General features: G+C 47.4%; 1 long non-coding RNA gene across 1 annotated transcript; it reads right to left on the minus strand.

Annotated features, from left to right (window-relative positions):
* Window positions 1–1234: 1234 nt before the first annotated feature.
* On the minus strand, window positions 1235–18673 carry LOC119811690. Its single transcript, XR_005284998.2, has 2 exons — window positions 18538–18673; window positions 1235–2685 (listed from the first exon to the last, which is right to left on the minus strand). It is a non-coding gene; the product is annotated as an uncharacterized LOC119811690 (long non-coding RNA).
* Window positions 18674–18959: the final 286 nt, after the last annotated feature.

Genomic DNA, 18959 nt, shown 5'->3' on the forward strand with positions numbered 1-18959 from the left:
CAGTTCTATGGGCAGAGGCACATGCAGGAGCTATGGGGCCTCCCTTTCTAGGATGCAGATAATTCATGTAAAAACCCAGAATCAAGCCTTGGTGCAGAGCGAAGACTCGGACCCCCACGAGGCGTCTGTGTGAGGCAACTCCATTTGTCTCATTTGACTCTGACAGTCTCCCTGGCAAACTGTTCGCTAGTGTTGCCCCTCCTCCTGCTGTGCCACAGCTCAGGAACTTCTTTATACAAAAAAAAAATTAAAGTTATTGTGAGACAACCAATTCTTCACCTTCTAATTCTAATCACAACTCACCTTTGAGGAGACCTACGTTATGCCCAACTCCACTTGGATACATTATCTGTATATCATTGAATGAATAAATTGACTCATGAGAAATGAAATAAAAAGGTAAATGGGTGGATAGATGGGTGCATGCATGGATAGTGGGGATGGACAGACGAATGTTGGATAGTGGACAGATGGGTGGGTGAGTGGGTGAATACATTGATGGATTAATGGAAGAATTTATGGACAGATGGCAGGGGTAGGCAGGTGTGCAATGGATGGATGGGTGGATGGGTTGGGAATATATGTATTGAATATGAATAGATAGATGTATTGATAGATATATGAATTGATGGATGTATGGACACATGGATGTATTGGTGGCTGGATAGATGGATGGGTGGGTGGATCAATGGATGGATGGATGGATAGATGGATGGATGGATGGATGGATGGATGGATGGACAGATGGATACTCAAGATGTACAAGTGAGTGGTGGATGGATGAATGGATGGATGGATGGATGGACAGATGGATACTCAGATGTACAAGCAGGTGGTGGATATGTGGATGGTTAGATGGAGGGATAGATTGATAGATGAATTTCTCTAAGAAGAACGCAGCCTTTTAGAAGATAGGATTCTGAATTTCTCTTGTTTTTACCTAAGGTGAATTCCACATAACAGGCTTCACAGAACACTTCTTAACTGCACCAGGCTGCCAGACAGCAATGACAGGGTCATCACCCTCGGATCCTACACACACCATGTGACGTCCTTATGAAAATCTGGCAAAATCAGGGGGAATGATTTCATAATGGTCACACATAGAATTACACTTTAAAACTATTTTCTGAAAACTGCTGTTTATGCCCTTTAAAATGCACTTTGAAATGTAGCATTAAATATATAATATATACACTATATTATATAAAATCTTTTAGGGATATGAAAGGTGTAAGAGCAAAAACATTTTTATTTTTCTGTTTGCTATGAGTCTCAGTCTCTTGGCTCTTGTATAGAATTGACATCAGCATTTTAATTTGCGTTGTTGTTTTGTGTGTGTGTGTGTGTGTGTGTGTGTGTACAAATTATCAGGGAGCAGATGTTGGGGGTCAGTGTTCTCCTTCCACCTTGCTGAAGCAGGGTCTCTCTTGCTGTTTCTGCAACACTAGGTACTCCAGAGCAGCGGGCCAACAAATCTCCCCTGACTCTCCCATCTCTGGCTCCCATCTTGCCATAGAAGTTCTAGGACTGCAGGTGCAGGTATGCGACACCACATCCCTCCTCTTCACCTGGCTTCAAGAACTTAACTCAGGTCATCAGGCTTGCACAGCAAGAACTGTGCCCTCCTGAGTCATCCTGCCAACCCAGACCAGCATCATTTCAGAGAGAATCTGGGTAACTGTTTCCACTCATTATTCAAAAAAGAAAGAAAATCTCCACTTTTTCTAGCAAGCTACCACACAGTATACAGGTTTTAAGGTCGCAACAACCATTCATTAATCTCAAACTCTCTGTATGCAGGAGAGCCTCCAGAGAGGCTTCGGGGCACTTCTATCAACTCTTCTTGTCCTACCTTTGAGACCATAGAGATCTGAAGGGTGACAGCACAGTCACAAAAAGCCTGGCTGGTAGTGAGAAGCCCAGCTCCAGTCGGGAGCCTTTCTGACCCCTGTCAATCGCATAGTGGTGGCTACAGAACAGGACCCTCACCCTTGTCAGTCAACTTGGCATTATTCTAACAAAATGCTTGTGATGACATCCAAAGAGAACAAGGTCATCTGAGCCCTCAGTTTTGGAGGTCCAAGTCCATGATCAATTGGCCCCAATGCTTCAAAGATTACGATAAAGTAGTACACTGTGGCAGGAAAATAGAAGAAGAAAGGCCAGGGGTTCCATGGTACCCTTTGAGGGCACACCCCTAAAGACTCTCCCTATTAGGCCACACCCCCCAAAGGTTCCATTATCTCCCATAGTGCCATCCTATGGATCGAACTCTTATAGCACAATCCTTTGGGAGAAGTTCCAAATCTCAACCACAGCACTCTTCTAGGGAAGCAGTCTCCTTGTGCCTTCTTGGCATCTCGTGGAGTGTCCCTCTTCATGAAGTGAGACGTCAGCAAGGTCACCAGGAGGTGCCCCCCTGAGCCAGCACCCACACCGTGTGAGCTGTGATGAGGATATCCAGAACCAACCAGTCCCAAGCTCATTTTCAGCACCCAGAGCAGGCCTCTTCCATGGGTCTATCCTGTAGGTTCTACCACACACCCCCATTGACTTGAGGGGTTAATCACAGAGGAATGGGAACACTGCACGGAAGAGGCAGGGTGGTGACGGGCTTCTTCTCTCCACCGTTGTCCAGTAAGGATGTCACATGGGTCCCAGAATTGTCCCATTGGAATAAGGCTATCAAAATGAAACATTTTCAAGATTGAAGTTAGAAATAATGCTAATTATCTACTAATTGTCTCCTAATTTGTCAACTCGGTTCAGAATTCTTCCCTACTTAGACCCGAAGTCCTCAGACATTTTGCTCTCAGAGCCCTGTCTGCACTTTTAAAATTTGGGAACCCCAAAGAGTTTTTTGTCTGTGTGGGTTACATTTTTCCATATTCACTATATTATCATTTTCAGCTGAGACATGTTCAAAAACATCCGTCCATTATATAATGTGAAAAGATAACAGTAGTAAGCCCACTGCGAGCTTATATAACTAACACATTTTTAATTAAAAAAAAAAACTAACTCTATTTTCCAAAAAGCACGGAGCAAGGAGAGCAGTGCTGCCTGACAGATTTGTGAATCTCTTTAATGCCTGGATTAGGAGAAGACAGCTGAGTTCTCCCAGCTTCTGCCTGCAGTCTCTTAGGGTGCATGAGGTTGAAGCACAAGAGGGCCAGGCTGAACCCCTGCAGGAGAGCCAGAACAGGCAGGCGTACTTTAATATGCATAATTTTCAGACAGTTATGGATAGCAAATTCCTAAAATTAGTTGCCAGAGACCCAGTGAAACAAGGAAGGGCTCCCAGGGCACAGACTCAAGGAGGTCCTAGGTCTCCAGAATTGGTCTTCTGAGGTATACAGGGGCAGACCCCTGCTTTGTTCTCTTGACCACATGGTGGGTTCTGCTGCTGCAAAAGGAAGTTCATACTCAGATCTGCATCAATGCATCCATCCTTGTGGGGCTCTGATTGCACATGCGTGTAGCCTGGGCTTTTGGTTTTCCCACACGTGCTGCTGAGTTTTGACTATCAAGTTGACATGACCCAGAGTCACCTAGGAAGACAATCTTAATGAGGAGTTAGTTGTCTAGATCGTGTTGACCTGTGGGTGAATCTATGGGGTCTTGTCTTGACTGTTGTGGGAAGACATCATTTCACAGGCTGGGTCCTGAACCGTAAGAGTGGTGAGAACCGGCTGGAGAGAACCAACTAGCAAGCAGGAATCCACGCCTTCACATTGGCTGTGCTCCTAATGCTTCAAGCTCCTCCCTTGACTTCCCCACAGCAATGGGCTATAACCTGAGCATGTGAGCCAAATAAGCCCATCCCTCCCTTGGGTTGCTTTTTGTTAGAATGTTTCTCACAACAGAAGCCAAACTAGAATAACATGCTTACAAGATAGCTAACTTGTTCCAGTGAGCAGATGCAAACAAAAGACATACGATCCCCATATCAGAGACAAAAGATTGTTGGCGGCTGCTCACATTGGGAGTGTGATAGTCAGTCCTGGTTGTCATTCTGTCTGGGTGAAGAGGAACCTGGGAAATTACTAAAGCATAATTCCAGGTACAACTGTGAAGGTGTTTCCTGAGAGGATTAACCACAGAATAAAAACACTCCTGGAATGTGGGTAGGACAATCCCACGTGTGGAATCCCAGATCAAAACAAAGTGGAAAGGAGGTTGTCCACTAGCAAAGCAGCCCCTCTGTCATCTATCTGCCAAGAGGTTAGCTGCTCTTACACCACAGGATCCCTGCCATGATGCTCTGCCTTGCTGTGGGCCCAGAAACAGTGGACCGAAAGAGTGTGGGGCAAAACCTCTGAAAGTGTGAGCCAAAAGAAACCTTTTTTCTTGTAAGTTGTTTCTCTCAAGTGTTTGGCAAAGAAATAAAAGGATCCTAAATACAGCCAACCATGTGAACATTGAAGTCTCACAGAGGTGACATTATATACCCAGTGGGTTTGTGTTATGGATCAAGATTTCTGATCTTAAGGATCCATGCTTTGGGTCACATGTAGCCAGCAGGGTTGTCCTTCGTCCCACAGGGAATAGCTCATCCCTCCATGCTGCTCACTGTCAGCATAACTCTGAGCTTCTGTGAAAAGAGAACGTCTTAGTCCATTTTTGTTATTATAGCAAAATACCTGAGGCTGGTTATTTTTTGAAGAAAAGGGGACTTACTTAGTTCACAGTTCTGCAGATTCAACTGTGCGATGCCAGGATAAGCTGGCAGAAACCTTATCACAGTGTGAGAGAGATCTCATGGTGAGACAAGAGGCCTGAGAGAGGAGTAGACTGGGATTTTTCTTCTTATAACATCCATTTTGTGAGACATGCCTGAGGTTCCTACCCTTCCAAAGGTGATGCCCCAATGCTTGATGACCTGCCACTTAAGCTCTGAAGGGTCTCTGCACTCTTTACATGACCATACTGAGACCTAAGTTTCTAAAACACAAATCCCTGGGGCACACACTGAAGCCATATCTAAACCTAACGAAGTGGAAGGTCTTACGTTCTCTATTTACACCCCCCAAAAAAAATGTACCAATGAGAGGTCCACAGAGACCTGGCCTTCCCTGCAGAAACATAGTGTCGTGGTGACTTGAAAAACATTCATTTCACCAAGTCATATAGATCCTCCAAATAGCAACATGTTTCTTTAGACAATGTTTTTAAACCCACATTCATCAGTATTGCTCTTAACTGTGGCCAGAGGGACAGCTCATTAGTTAAAGACGCCTGCCACCAAACCTGATGACTTACATCTAATCCCCTAGACCCACATGGTGGAATGAGAGAACTGAGTTCTGCAAGTCTGACCTCCACGTAAGCATCATAGCATAAACATGCCCATTCCCCATATACACATGCTAAACAAATAAATGTGAAACTTTGTTTAAATATTGCCATTAAGTTTACCATAAAAGTCTTTAAATACTGAGAAATACTCAAGCTCACCCTGGGTGATTACAAGTTTTTCAAAATTATGGCTTTTCCTTGAAATCTCAAATTTTATCCTTGAGAACAAATGTTGTCAGCTGTTTCCCTGGAAGGCCTAGGTTTGCGTCATATGTTTACAATACGATGTCTTCCAGATACCTGAGCTTCAACCATGATAGTGCAGCTGCCCATCAATCTTTTAACTGAAAATTACATCCCACAAGAAGAGTGGCTAGTTTAGCTTGCAACTCAAAACACTAAGATGCTTACTCTAATGCCAGGGTTTAATAAAATCAATAACTGTCCCTACTTTATCAAGGTCAATGGTAAGTGAAAATGGCATCCTATTGACCCCTTGACATAGTATTTTATCACAGCAACTAGAAATGAAACTAGAGCCCTTAGAGGGGTCTATTGGAAATGAAAAGGAGCTCATTGGCTGTTTATATAATGGGCAAGAATAGGCAAGACACTGTTACCATGGAAATCATAACACCTGGCTGCATCTTGAGGTGGAAAGTGTGTGGATAAGGAGGGAACTGACATAGCTGTCTTGACATGTACAGGGAGACTACATTTTGAAAGACGAGTCTATTTCTTATCGTTTCAGAGACAAGGAGGAACATGACAGCAATGTCACATGGGTCACGCTGGGCTAGTCAGAGGGAAGAGGCCTAGGCCCGAGGCCTTTCTTTGTGACTTTCAAGGAAAAGGACTGCAACAGGACAGAGAAGCTAAGCAGGATTATAACCGAATGTTGTTATGCGTGTTGAGGATAGAGGCATGCATACATGTGCCAGTTTGTGTGTTCCTGCTGGCCCATGGAAAGCTGGAAGATAAACTTGGGTGTCATCCTCGTGAGCATCATCCAGTTCCTTAGAGAAAGAATTTCCCATTGACCTGGAGCTCGTTGCTTGGTCTAGAATGGCTGGTGGCAAGGCCCAGGGTTCCATGAGTCTCCATCTTCCCGGAGTTGAGGTTACAATGTCTACCATCCTCTGGCTTCACGTGTGGGTTTTAGGTATCAAGTTCAGGTCCTTCCTCACCTTTGACCCTATTGACCAACCCATCCCCCACCCCAGCTACACAGTGTTGGTTTTTATCATTTTTTAAAAATTATCAGAAGCCAGATAAGGAAAAGCAAGCTGCAGGCTGTGGCAAGGACCCCGTGACAGTATCACATATTTGGTGGTGAATGGCATCACGGGAAAATCATGTATGTGGTACATTGGTCATGCAGTAAGGCAGAGAGTAGAGGAGGGTGGGCTCACCTTGATCTTCTAAAACACCCTCTCTCCTGGGCACTACTGCAATCGCACGAGAAGAGCCTTGATCCCCCTTTTATGGGCCGTGCCCCCAGTGATCTGCTTTCATCATACAAGGTTCTGCCTCTTACAGGTCCCACTACCTGCTACCGCCGTCACACCGAGAACCAAGCTTCCGGCCTATGAGCTGCAGAGAGATCCGCGATGTTCAAAGCATGGTACAACTCACCAAGGGCTCTGGGTTTTTCTACCATTACAAGCAAAGAGGCTGAAGTCAACATTGAACATCTAGAAACTTCAAGGCATGGAGAGGATTCAAGGTGGAGCCCTGAGTATTGCCTAAAAAGGTGCACTTGGCTTCACACTGGACTGAAAACCTATAGACCAAGGCCCTGATGCTAGCCTTACTGGGCCCCACCTAAGTCTTTCAGCCAGACTTCCCTAGAGGCCCCTGCACCTGGGTCCTAAGGCCGGCTGCACCAGGCTAGAGCTCTCCTCCTGTCTCCTGAGGTCAGCTCTGGCCTGGTTGGCTCACACAAGTAGGCAGCATAATGCCATAGCTCACAGCAATGAGTGCACAATGGACCAGTGTGGAGACAGCCGGCGTGACTCGGGAAAGTTATGGCCCATTCTCTGAGTTTTCACCTCTGATGTCGCCCAGCAAGCGCTACTCACAGCTGACTTTGCAGAGGACACCATCTGCATTCCCGTAATACATGGCTCAAGTCTTTCCAACCTGGGCCAAGTTCAACTCAGTGACCGTGAGACTTGGCCACAGTAGGATCTCACAGTTCCTAGGAAAGGCCTGCTTTGATAGTGGCTAAGCCCTGGTCCAGCCAAGGACAGTCTGGGAAGACGCAGGGCTGGCCCAGATGCTCACACAGATGGGTACGCAGACTCCATAGCCACCAGCTTAGGGAACCATCTCGGGCCCTGCTGTGGACAGCACAGGTCCAGGTGGTAAATCCAGAGCTGGCCTTCAGCAGTCCTTCCTCGGTCCTGGAAGGGAATGGTCTAATTATCACAAGCCCTGGCCTGAACAGCTCTCCACAGAGCAGAGCCTAGTGAGAAGAGGCCTGCACAGCCAGATGGGCCTCATTAGGATGGGAGTGTGGTATTTCTTATGCAAATGAAGGCAAATAAATCCTTTGGAGAAATGTGAACGAGGCAAACCTACAGGAGCCTGGATTTCGCTGGATTCTAGCTAAGAAGAGGGAAAGGAGAAGGACCCAGCATTGCCCTGGGGGCACTTTTAACCCCAGGTGCTCTGGATTTGCCTACCTGGGCATCCTAAGTGAGAAACTAAGGCCCCTAGATCAGAGAAACTGATCCTGGCCAATAAGAAGCTGGCACCAGGAATTGTTGGGGTGCAAATAGGCAGAGATGGCAGGAAGGCCCCAGCTGCTGGGACAAGCTGGAAGCCAACACCACCCAGTCCAGCTCCACTCACCCCTGCGAGTGGTAAGCATTTTTGAACCAACCTAATCACCCCTGAGCTTTATCCTCCCCTCTCCCACAGCCCCGCCAGCTTCCCTCAACTCCACACTTTACCTGTCAGCTCCACCCTGCTAGAGGCCTCCTCTGCCACACTTCTTCGGTTGGTTGTTTGGTTTGCTTTTTAATGACAAGGTCTCATGTAAACCAGGCTGGTCTGGAACTTACTCTAGAATTGCTGAAGATGACCTTGAATACCTCCTGATCCTCCTGCTGCCACCTCCCCATGCTGGAACTAGGATTGTGTGCCACCACACCTGGAGAGCATGCACAGCCAGCACTGTACCCACTGAGCTACCCCCCCCCCCAGCCCCTCTGCAAGGCTTTTAGCTCACTGCTGCCCTCCCAGGCCTCTCCCTTGGGCTTTACCATCCTGTGTCCACCCTGGACTCCTGGTTCGTCATGAATCATGGCAACTCACCATGAGCTGTGTGGGTCACCACTGAAACCTATAGGCACTGCCTTCCTGTGCCACCACCTCACAGATGTTCAAGAAACTTACTCATAGCCCATCACCCTCCACCTGGAACCCCACCCCAGGCACCGCCCCTTCCCTTCTCCAGCTTAGATTCTGCAGCCCGTCAGTCATCCCAGCTGCTGTCTGCCATGCGGTCCACCCTTTTCCTCCACTCACTAAAACCACAGACCCGGCCTCGGAGTCTCTGGTGTCCCCTCCACCGACTGAGCTGGAACAACACTCATCAGACCCAAGGCTCCCCCGTGGGCTCAGCCCTCACCCTGGCACAAGCCTTCATCAGTTCAGGCTTCTGTATCCACACACAGTTCTGTGGATATTGCCCACTTACCCCGGGTGCAGGATCTCCCTGCCTCCCCCCATTCCGACCTTGCATCCCCAATCAGAAGTGACTTATACACATGTCTGAGGAGATCATCTTATAAAGAGAAAGGATTCTTTTTTAATTGAATCAAGCTTGTGTTGTTGGTCATTGGAAATCTGGGACGAGTCTACCAAGGATACCAAGGGGTGAAGAGACCGCTCTGGCTGGCACCAAAACCCACGTCCTCTACAGGACTTCACGAGAGAACTTTGTTTGGAAATCGTGTTGTTGCCAATTAACTAGCTAAAGTCATAATGGAGCAGAGTAGATCCTCCCTCTCACGAGGCTGAAGTCTTCAGAAGAGGGTGAGAGACACAGAGACACACCCCACATGTCAACAGTGTAAGGGGAACCCCAAGGGCTGCCAGGAAAACCAAAGCAGAGAGGAAAGCAAAGGCTAGGTTCTCCATACCCCACCCGCACCATGTCTCTTGCTTAGATGTATGGCCTGCTAGACCCTAGTTTTGGCCTTCTACCCTCCAGAACCATGGTTTTAAGGCACAAGGTTTGTGCTTATTACAGAGGATCTGCCAACCAATACAGAGGTCAGTTGTCCCCATGTTTACTACAGACCCTAACCAAACTCAAACAGGATTTGTTTAGATTTGAGCTTTGAGTGTGTGTATGTGTGTGATTGTGATTTGTATACAATTGTATATGTAGTTGTGAGTATATGAGATTGTACGGTGAATGTGTATGTGATTGTGTTTATGTATGATTGTGTGTGTGTGTGTGTTTGTGACTGAACATGTGATGTGTGTGTGATTTGCATACGATTGTGTATGTCGTTGTATGTGTGATTGTAAGTGAATGTGTATGTGATTGTGGGTGTTTATGTATGATTGTGTGTGGTGTGCATGTGTGTATACCTTCGGGTGAGTGTCAGGGGTTGGATTGGGGTGGGGTTATAACAATGTCTTGCTATGTTTTCCCTCCTTGTTTTTGTAGGTTTGGCTAGGGAAAGGGATCTCAGGGTCAACCTAGTGGGAGGAAAAGCTCTGCAAAGGGAAAGTGACCAAGCTTGGCCAAGGCTCCCCCTGCATGTGGCCACTGCCAAAGGGAGGGGCTGAGAAAAAGAGAGAGTCAGGAACAAGCAGAGAGGGTTTAGTTCACCATAGAGGAGGACCCCCATTGTGAAGGACGTGGATTTGATTCCCAGAAAACACAGGATGGCTTAAAACCACCTCTAATTCCAGTTTCAGGGAACTGCAGCCTTCTTCTGACCTCCAACAGGCACCAGGCCCTCCCATGGTGCACAGACATACACGCAGGAAAGCACTCATGCATAGAAAATAATAAAAATACATCGTTTAAAATTAAAGAAAGAAAAGAAGGAATGAAGAAGGGAAAGGCATAGTGCTGCCCACCTGTGATTTCAGCTTTCAGGAGATGGAGGCAGGAGGATCATGAGTTCAAAGTCATACTCTGCTACCCAAAGTGAGGAAGGAGGGAGGGGGACAGAGGTAGAGACTGTAGCCGTGGTGGATGGACCATCCTTTTCCAAGCACCCCAGCAGCACAGGGATAATGAAAATACTTTCAGTGGTCCATATCTTTCAAGAAATTGTTGGAAAACAAAGCAAATGAAATTTGATTTCTTAGAGACACCAAAAGCAGAGGAAATCACATATTAGGCAAAGAATTCCTTTTTCGCACCAAACCTCCTTCCTGGTTCTTGCAAGGGGGCCTCTGCACCGTTGCACATGCTTACCCATGATGCCCTTACAAAGTCTCCCAAAAGCTCATAAGAAAAATTATTATGAACCACATCAAAAATTTGATTAAACTATAATATTCTCCATGTGCAAAGATTTCTTATAAACTGGAGCAAATTTAGGAATTCCCAAAGTGTGTAGCCTTTTAATTAGCATAAACTAGCATATAAGACATGCAAGTCACTGTCTGAGCCCATGTGTAGTGCTAGCTTACACTCTTGTGTGCCCGTGTCTGTGTGTACACGGAGTGGAGGTCAGAGGACAGCCTCGAGTGTCGCCCCTCAGGAGCCACCCACCTTAGTTTGGGTCTTTCTTTTTTGCTACTTTTATTGTTAATGTCATTTTGGTGGTGTGTGCATCTGTGTGTGTGTCTGTGTCTGTGTGTGAGTGATGTATGGGGGGGGGGGCATGGTTGCCATGGTTTCTGTGTGGAGACCAGAGGATAACTTTTGGAATCAGTTCTCCCCTTCCACCTTTAACTCAGATTCCAGGAATCAGACGCTTGCTCGTTGCTAGGTCTGCCTGGCAAGTGGCTGTACCTGATGAGCCATCACTCTAGGCCCCACCTTGTTTTTCAAGACACAGTCTCTCACTGGAACTTGGGGCTCACTAATTAGGCTTGACCAGAAAGCCAGTGAGTCCCAGGAATCGACTTGCCCCCCTCACCCTGCTCTGGGATTACAAACATCCCTGCCACACCTGACTGTGTGCTTGTCCATTCCTACTAGTTCAGGGGTTCTGAGGATAGAACCTGGGTCCTCTTTTCTGCAAGGCAAGTGCTTCCCTGTCCTAAGCACTCCGTCCCATCCCCTGACTTACACGTTCCACACTAAAGGCTCCTTTCCATCCTTTTCCCATGACTCTGTCCAAACAAGGGAAACCACAGTCTCAATTTGGTCTACTGCATAGACATCACCCAGAGGAGAGACAAAGGAAGCTGGTTTTAGGCAAAAATACAAACTCCCCTTTCCCTTCTTCTCCTCTCTTTCCAGGCATTCCGCGTGGTTGCTGGGTTGTTTGGGAGCTGACCTCTGTTGAGGACTCCAGTTTCTGAAATGTGATCATTTTCCTCACAGCCTGGCTGGTCTCCGCCAGCCACCAGTGTGTCCTCTGAGTGAGTTCCAGAAGCTGTGATGGGTTTCACTTATCACCTCACCGGCCCCTCTCCAGCCGCCTGCAGACATGCTGCCTGCCCTGCGGTGCTGAGTGGAACAGGCTGGCCTCTGCCACGCAGTGGGAGATGGTTCTGGATGTTCCTAGGAAAAGGGAAGGTGTGCGACGGCTGGAGCCTCTGTCTCGGTCCATGGGAAGCCGGCTGAAGGGTACACGCGGGGATTATGCACCAGACAAGCCTATTTGCATTGTCACCCTTTGTTATTAAAATTAAAGCCGAGTGCAGGACTCATTTTACATCTGGGAAATTAGCAAAGAATCAGAACATTCTGGCAAGAGTTCAGCGAATTCGGCCCAGCATACGTGTCACTGCAGAGGACACCCTTTGTAAGGTCCTATAGGTCCTCAGATGCCGCAGTTAGTTCAAGTCACCTCTATCACTTGCTACTAAAGAGACCTTATTGAAACAAGGACTCAGCTCACCATAGAAGAGTTACGTTGAAAATCATGGCATATCAGCACTGTAGAAGGAGCTGTGCCCTTCAAATGATGTAAAGTCTAAGTAACGACATGCAACTAACTCCATACATAGGGCTCGGAGATGGTTCAGTGATTTACAATGCCGGCTGCCAAGCCCGAAATTCAATTCCCCAGGAACCAAGGGCCATGAGAGAATGCACTGTGTTCCCCAAAACCATCCCTCTGGGCCCAAGCACTACTCAGGGGGCTCTGGAGGACACTGAGCACATAAACCACAGCAGGCCTTGAATCCAGCTTGCTGCAGCAGCACATGCCAGTGTGCAGAGAATTCTTCCTAAAGGGCAGGTCCTCCAAGGCTCACTGCAGCCTTCTGAGGAATCCACGTGTCACACCTGAGATTCCCCCACGTTGTGGTCTCACCCTCCACACTCACGCTGACACTCACACTCAGTCACTGTCAAACTAAGGGTTACAGATTTCCAAGCTCAGTTCTTGACCACATCTGCTCTGCTGCCCACTGGGCTACTCTTGTTTATCAGATTTGGTTGTTTTTATCACCCCATTTTTTAATTGTAGGGATTAATAGGACATGGCATGACAGCCTGATGCATGCATACATCATGTAGTGAAGAGATCTTTTGTCTTTTTTTTACTCCTAAGCTCAAGCAACACCACTGCCTCACCTTCTCCAGGAGCTGGAACACTGTTCCCAGCTTGCACTTATAGTTTGTGACGAGAACATCCAAAATCACTTTTCTAGCTGCTTTAGAATGCATGGAGCGTCATTGGGGTTTTTTTAAATTGTTTTATTTTTACGTGTCTCTGTGTGTATGCGCATGTGGGTGCAGTGCCCTCAGAGACCAGAAGAGGGCATCAGATCCCCTGAAACTGGAGTTACAGATAGTTGCTGCAGCTGCACACGCCAGTTCTAGGAACTAAATCTATGTCTTCTACAAGAGCGGCCTGTGCTCTTGAACACTGAGTTATCTCTAGACTCACACTATTCCTAACTAGTTACCATCCCACATAACAAGCACTAGCGCCTATTCACCCACCAGCTCACAACTCTTGCCCCAGGCCACCCTCCCCCATGTCCCTTCCCCAGTGTCCAGGAACCACTGCTATGTTCTCTAAGCCCAAGGTTTTTAGAAGTCCCCTGAGTGAGATTGTACAGTCTTTGTCTTCCTGAGCCCGCCCACCTTTTACATAATGCCACCTAAGTCCTATTTTGTTACAAAGGGCAGGATAGGTCTCTTTTATGTCTGAGTAGTTGTTGTGAATAAAAACTGCTTTTTCTGTATTCATTCATCCACTGCTGAACATTTAATTAATTTTAGAGTTTGCCTATTGTTAACAATGTTGAAATAAATGTGGACAGATAGAGAAACTTTTTATATAATTTCATTTCTTTGCCTTATTTTTCACAGGAATATGATTACTATGTCATGTGTTAATATTTCCAAGGGTGTATTTATGTGTCTGTATGCATGTGGGCATGATGGAGGGGCACGTTCATGCCATGGTGAGCCTGTAGAAGTCAGAGGATAATGGTGAAGATGGTTCTTCCATTCAAAATCCAGAGACTGAACTCATGGCCAAATGTGATAGGTGCGACCCCTGTACTCTGAGCCGCCTCCTCAACCCATCTTCTCAGGGTTTTGAGGGACTTCTTTAGCAAGTCCCTAGTAAGTATGTCAGCTTACATTCTCACCATAGGGGACAGAGTGCCCCCTCCACAGCTGACCAGCTCTTGCTATTTCTTGTCCATGTTTGAACTTTTAAAGAGCTTCTAGAATGTTCCTTTCTCCATGCTATCACTAAACTTGCTATCTGACTTTCTGATATGAGTATGCAGTGGTGTCTCATTGTGGTTTTTGTGTGTGTGCGTGTGTGTGTGTGTGTGTGTGTGTGTGTGTGTTGATGTGTTGACAAGTGATGTAGGAGGGTCTTCTGTCTATGTGTTACTTTCATTGGTTAAATAAAGAGACTGCCTTGGCCTTTTGATAGGACAGCAGCTTAGATAGGCAGCGTAGACAGAACAGAATGCTGGGAGAAAGAAAGCAGAGTCAGGCAGACACCATGAAGCTTCGGCCCAAGATGGACGTAGGTTAGAATCTTCCCAGTAAGCCACCACCTTGTGGTGCTACACAGATTATTAGAAATGGATTAATTAAGATGTGAGAATTAGCCAATAAGAGGTTAGAACTAATGGGCCAGGCAGTGTTTAAGTGAATACAGGTTCTGTATAATTATTTCAGGTGAAAACTAGCCAGGCGGCCAGGCACCGGGAATGCAGCCCGCTGCTCCTCGTAACTATAGACAAGAACACTGGCATCTCATCAAGCTGTAAACCACTCACAGGCCTCTGAAGGATCTATTGGGCTGTGACTTTCCTCACTGAGTCATGAGAGAGTTGTATATAGTCTAGATACTAGTCCCTTATGGAACAAGTAAAGAGTCTTGCTTTTCTGATAATCCAATAATTTCCCTATAATACAAAGTTCTTTCATTTTGACTAGTCCTATTTCTTTCTTTCTGCTGTTGTTTATGCTGTGTGAGTGAGTACACATGTACACACACGTGCACCTGCACATGTGTGTGCAGAGGGAATATTTTCTAGCTTTCTGGAGGTACATTTATTGGCATGTGGCAGGCCCATCAAGATTTCCTATTTCTTCTTCTCTTCTCCTTTTAATTGTATTTTTATTAGTTTATCGCATCTGCATAGGTGCATGCTTGCCGTGGCACACATGTGGAAGTCAGAGTCTTTCAAGAGTCTGTTCTCCCTTTCTACAATGTGGGCAGCGAGGGCTTGAACTCAGCTCCTCAGGTTTATCAGCAAGCACCTTTGTTCACTGAGCCATCTGGCTGGCCCTCCTATTCTAGAATATTCCTTTACAATACCTTCTCACTTCTGAAAGGTCCACCAGCGGCTGAGTCTCCTCTTTTGCCCAGGCAGTTTTGTTTGCCTGATTGGTTGTTTGCTTGGTTGGTTCAGTTTGGTTCTGTGGTACTGGGGAGTGAACCCAGGTCTTTGAGCCTGATAGACAAGTTCACTACCACCGAGCCCCATCTCCAGCCCCTAGACCTAGACAAACATTACCCATCTGCTAAGATCCAGCTAACATCTAGTTTGCCATCCTCTCAAAACACCATGCTCGCCTTCTCCCCTCCCCCCCCAAGCTCTGGGCTCATTCCCTGCAGCAGTCACCTTATGACTGGGTCATCCCACCACTCTGGGCCCGGGGGCGTGCTTGTTTTCACACCAGGAAGTTATGAGCTTGTCAAAGGCCAAGAATTTGCCTCTCCTCTCTAAGCTGGGTAGGGGCCAGTTGAACTGTCTTGGACTTGCTGAATCCTAACTGGCATCTGCAATGTGTGTTTTGCAGGAGAATCATCACAGGCTATTTGAGCTCCCCGAGAAGTTGTCTCCAGACGTGGGTTTACCCCCTCCCTTCCCCCTACTCCCCTCTGACTTTCAAACCCAAACATGTTTGTTTCAAAGTGTTCTCCAGTTATCCCCTGACTCTGTGATTAGAAAGGACAAGAATACCAAAACAGAGTAAAAACATTATGTCCTTGAGAACAGTGAGGTCAGTCATCTCCAGCAGAGGTTACTACTGTCACGTTCATGATAAAAAGTGTCTGCATTGGGAGAGAAGCTGGAAGCTCAGCCACAGGAGCTTGGCCTTGAGAGCTCGCTGTGGAGAGAAAGCTACTGAGCTCAGCCATGGAGAGAAGGCTCAATTGGCTCAATTGGGAATCCCAGTCAACTGCCTCAACTTCCCAGTGGGTTTCTAGCAGATGTTTTGAAAGCCTGGTTTGATGATGTCATCACTATTGTTGCTATTTGTTTTTCTGCTTGGAAGCCTTACCAGAGGGGACACTTGGCTTTGGCCATGCCTCTGTTCATCAAAAATTCTGGCTGGCTTTCACAGTTGATTTTGGCTCGATGTTTTGAGCATCCCATTCTATGGTATTTAAATACAGTGATGGCAGTTGCTGTTTCTTCTTTTACTTTGGCTTGCTGGTTACTAAAGAACTAGCTCATTCAAAACGAAAGACATGGTTATCGTACATTATTCTCTGGAACATATAAAACAGGGTCAAGGAAGATGGGTGCCCTTGGCGTCCCCCAGAAGAGCCTCAAGGGCAATTTCTAAAGATAGTGGGAGTGGAGTAGGCGTGAGAAAGTGAGATGGAGATAGGTAAGCAGACACCTTTCCAAATGGCCCTCCCTATGGGACAATCATTTCTTTCTCGATCCCATAAACTACCTGTGGAGGAAGAATGCAGGAGCCGCCTTCCCTTGCTGGTTGCTCATAAAGTGTCTTTCTGTCGCCCTCTTTCTTCCTCCAGAGGTATTCGGCTTGAGCGACCTCACAGATAAGCTTTGAAAAGCAAAACCAATTTCCACCGAGCCTCAGCCCCAGGGGTCCTTGGGACCCTATCGCCAGCCACCTGAGGAGGTAACACACACCCAAGGCTGAACAAAGCCTACGAGGATGGGGGGCGGGGCACGCTCCCTTGGAGCCTGAGAGGTTTTATGGGATCCCTTGACTAATTAAAATTCACTCTTGCAGACAGCTGTGATCTTTAGTGTCTCCTGCACCTGAAAACTACATCGTGACATTTAAGCCACGCTCACTGGGATGGCCTCAGAAGCAGTTGTAAGCCACAAATCCCAGGCAGAGTGGAAATGCTAAATTCCATGTTTGGGGCTTGATTTGAAGGGCAAGAATGCTCAGTTTGTCCTTAATCCACCAACACCCAGAGGGACCAGGGACCACTTCACTCCCTGTCCTCCAGCTGACTGGACCATGGGGTAAGAACAAGCAGCATTTTATGGCGCTGTTATTGGCCAGTTGCTGTCTACAAGGAATACCGTTCAAAACTATACCCAACTCCATGGAATTAGGAGCCTGAGCAAACCACCTTCGGCCCCATTCCAGTCCAGCCCCAGGCTAGAGTGGCACTGGGCCACCACCCCCACCCGGAGGCCCCAAACAGGATCCAAGAGCCCGGAGAAAGCATGAAAACGTGTGACTTGTGCCTGAGGCCCTGCCTGAAGCATCCCCTTTTCCAGATAGTGGGTCTTGAGGCACACACAAGGAGAAACGCACCTCTCCATTTCTTTCATGGTACCTGTTTGGATGGAAGCCACCCCCCAGCCCCCAGCATCCATATATCCAAAGAGTCTGACATGTTCCCTGTGGAAGTTCCACCCCAAGCCCCTTCCCCTGGGAGTTGCCAGACTCCGCCCCTGAGAAGGCAAAGATGGGCAGGCAGAGCACCCCTTTTTCTGGGACTTCTTAACCTCAGGGCTGAAGGTACACACTGGTCCTGTGCACAGGGGAGAGTCTTCCCTCAGCTGGAGATCTCTTGAGATCTCACAGATCTACCCATAGGCATGTTGCTTAAATGATTTCAGAGCCAATCAAACTGACAATCAAGATTAACCGTTGCTAGGAGTTAAACCTGGACGGGAGGGTTGGTTGAGACAGAACCACATTTCCAAGTGCTGGCTCTTCACGCAGGGCATGCTGATCTAAGGGAACTGTTCCTGCAAAGGTGTGCAGGGGGAAACCACAGGGCTTACCAGTAGACGCTTCTGGAACCCACTCTGGTCAGGAATGTAAGAAAGCCAGAGGAGGGAGGGCAGATAAGGATAGGCTTAGCCATGGATCAGGAGGCCTAAGATGCTCAGATAAACCCGGGTCCTGATTGATTGAACAGCTGTGCTGGTCCAACTCAATCCACTCCCTGCTCTGTACTGCTCTGGGTCCCCTGTCATCCACAGCAGAGGTTTGTCTGTTTGTAGGGACTGATGCCTTCCCTGGCCCACTGTGGATGCCGTAACAGAATAGGATAGAAGGCCTGGCTGATGCATGTGGACCGGTATTTCTCAAAGGTCTGGAGGCTGGCAAGTGAAGATCAAGGTGTGACAGTCACTGGTGAGATGCCAGCTTCTCTTCTCACTGTGTTCTACATGAAAGTGATGGCAGCCCCCTGGGACCTGTGTGTAAAGGACCCCATCTATTCCAGAGGCCACTGCCGTCATCACCTGATCTCTTACCCACAATGCTCCATGTCCCAGCAATCTCACACAGAGGTCAGGTTTCAGTGCATGACTTTTGGAGAGACCTGGTATCCAGACCACAACAGTATCTACTGGCACACTAAAACTTACCCTAAAACAATGTGCAGAAGTTTGAGGAGGACGTTCCCAGCCAGTCACTGAGATCCCTTCTCACCTCTTCCACCCAGTAAGAGCAGCTGAGGTCCATACCTGCTAGGGCCACTTCTGAGTGGAGACTCCTGCAGAGGAGCAGGAGGCTCACAGCAGATCTACAACAGCTCCTCCGGGCAGTGAGAAGGCAGCCCAGCACTGACCTGCTCCAGAGAACACATTCCAGTCAGTGAGGTAGCTCAGCAGGTAAATGTGCTTGCCACCAAACCGAGGACAGAGTTCAATCCCCAGGGCCCATGTGATGGAAGGAAACCAACTCCTGAAAGTTGTCCTCTGACCTTCACACACAGGCTGTGGCACAAGTACACACACACAAACACAGAGAGAGAGAGAGACAGAGACAGAGACACACACACAGAAAG

The sequence above is a fragment of the Arvicola amphibius genome, chromosome 4 (assembly GCF_903992535.2).
Source record: "Arvicola amphibius chromosome 4, mArvAmp1.2, whole genome shotgun sequence".
Taxonomy (NCBI): domain Eukaryota; kingdom Metazoa; phylum Chordata; class Mammalia; order Rodentia; family Cricetidae; genus Arvicola; species Arvicola amphibius.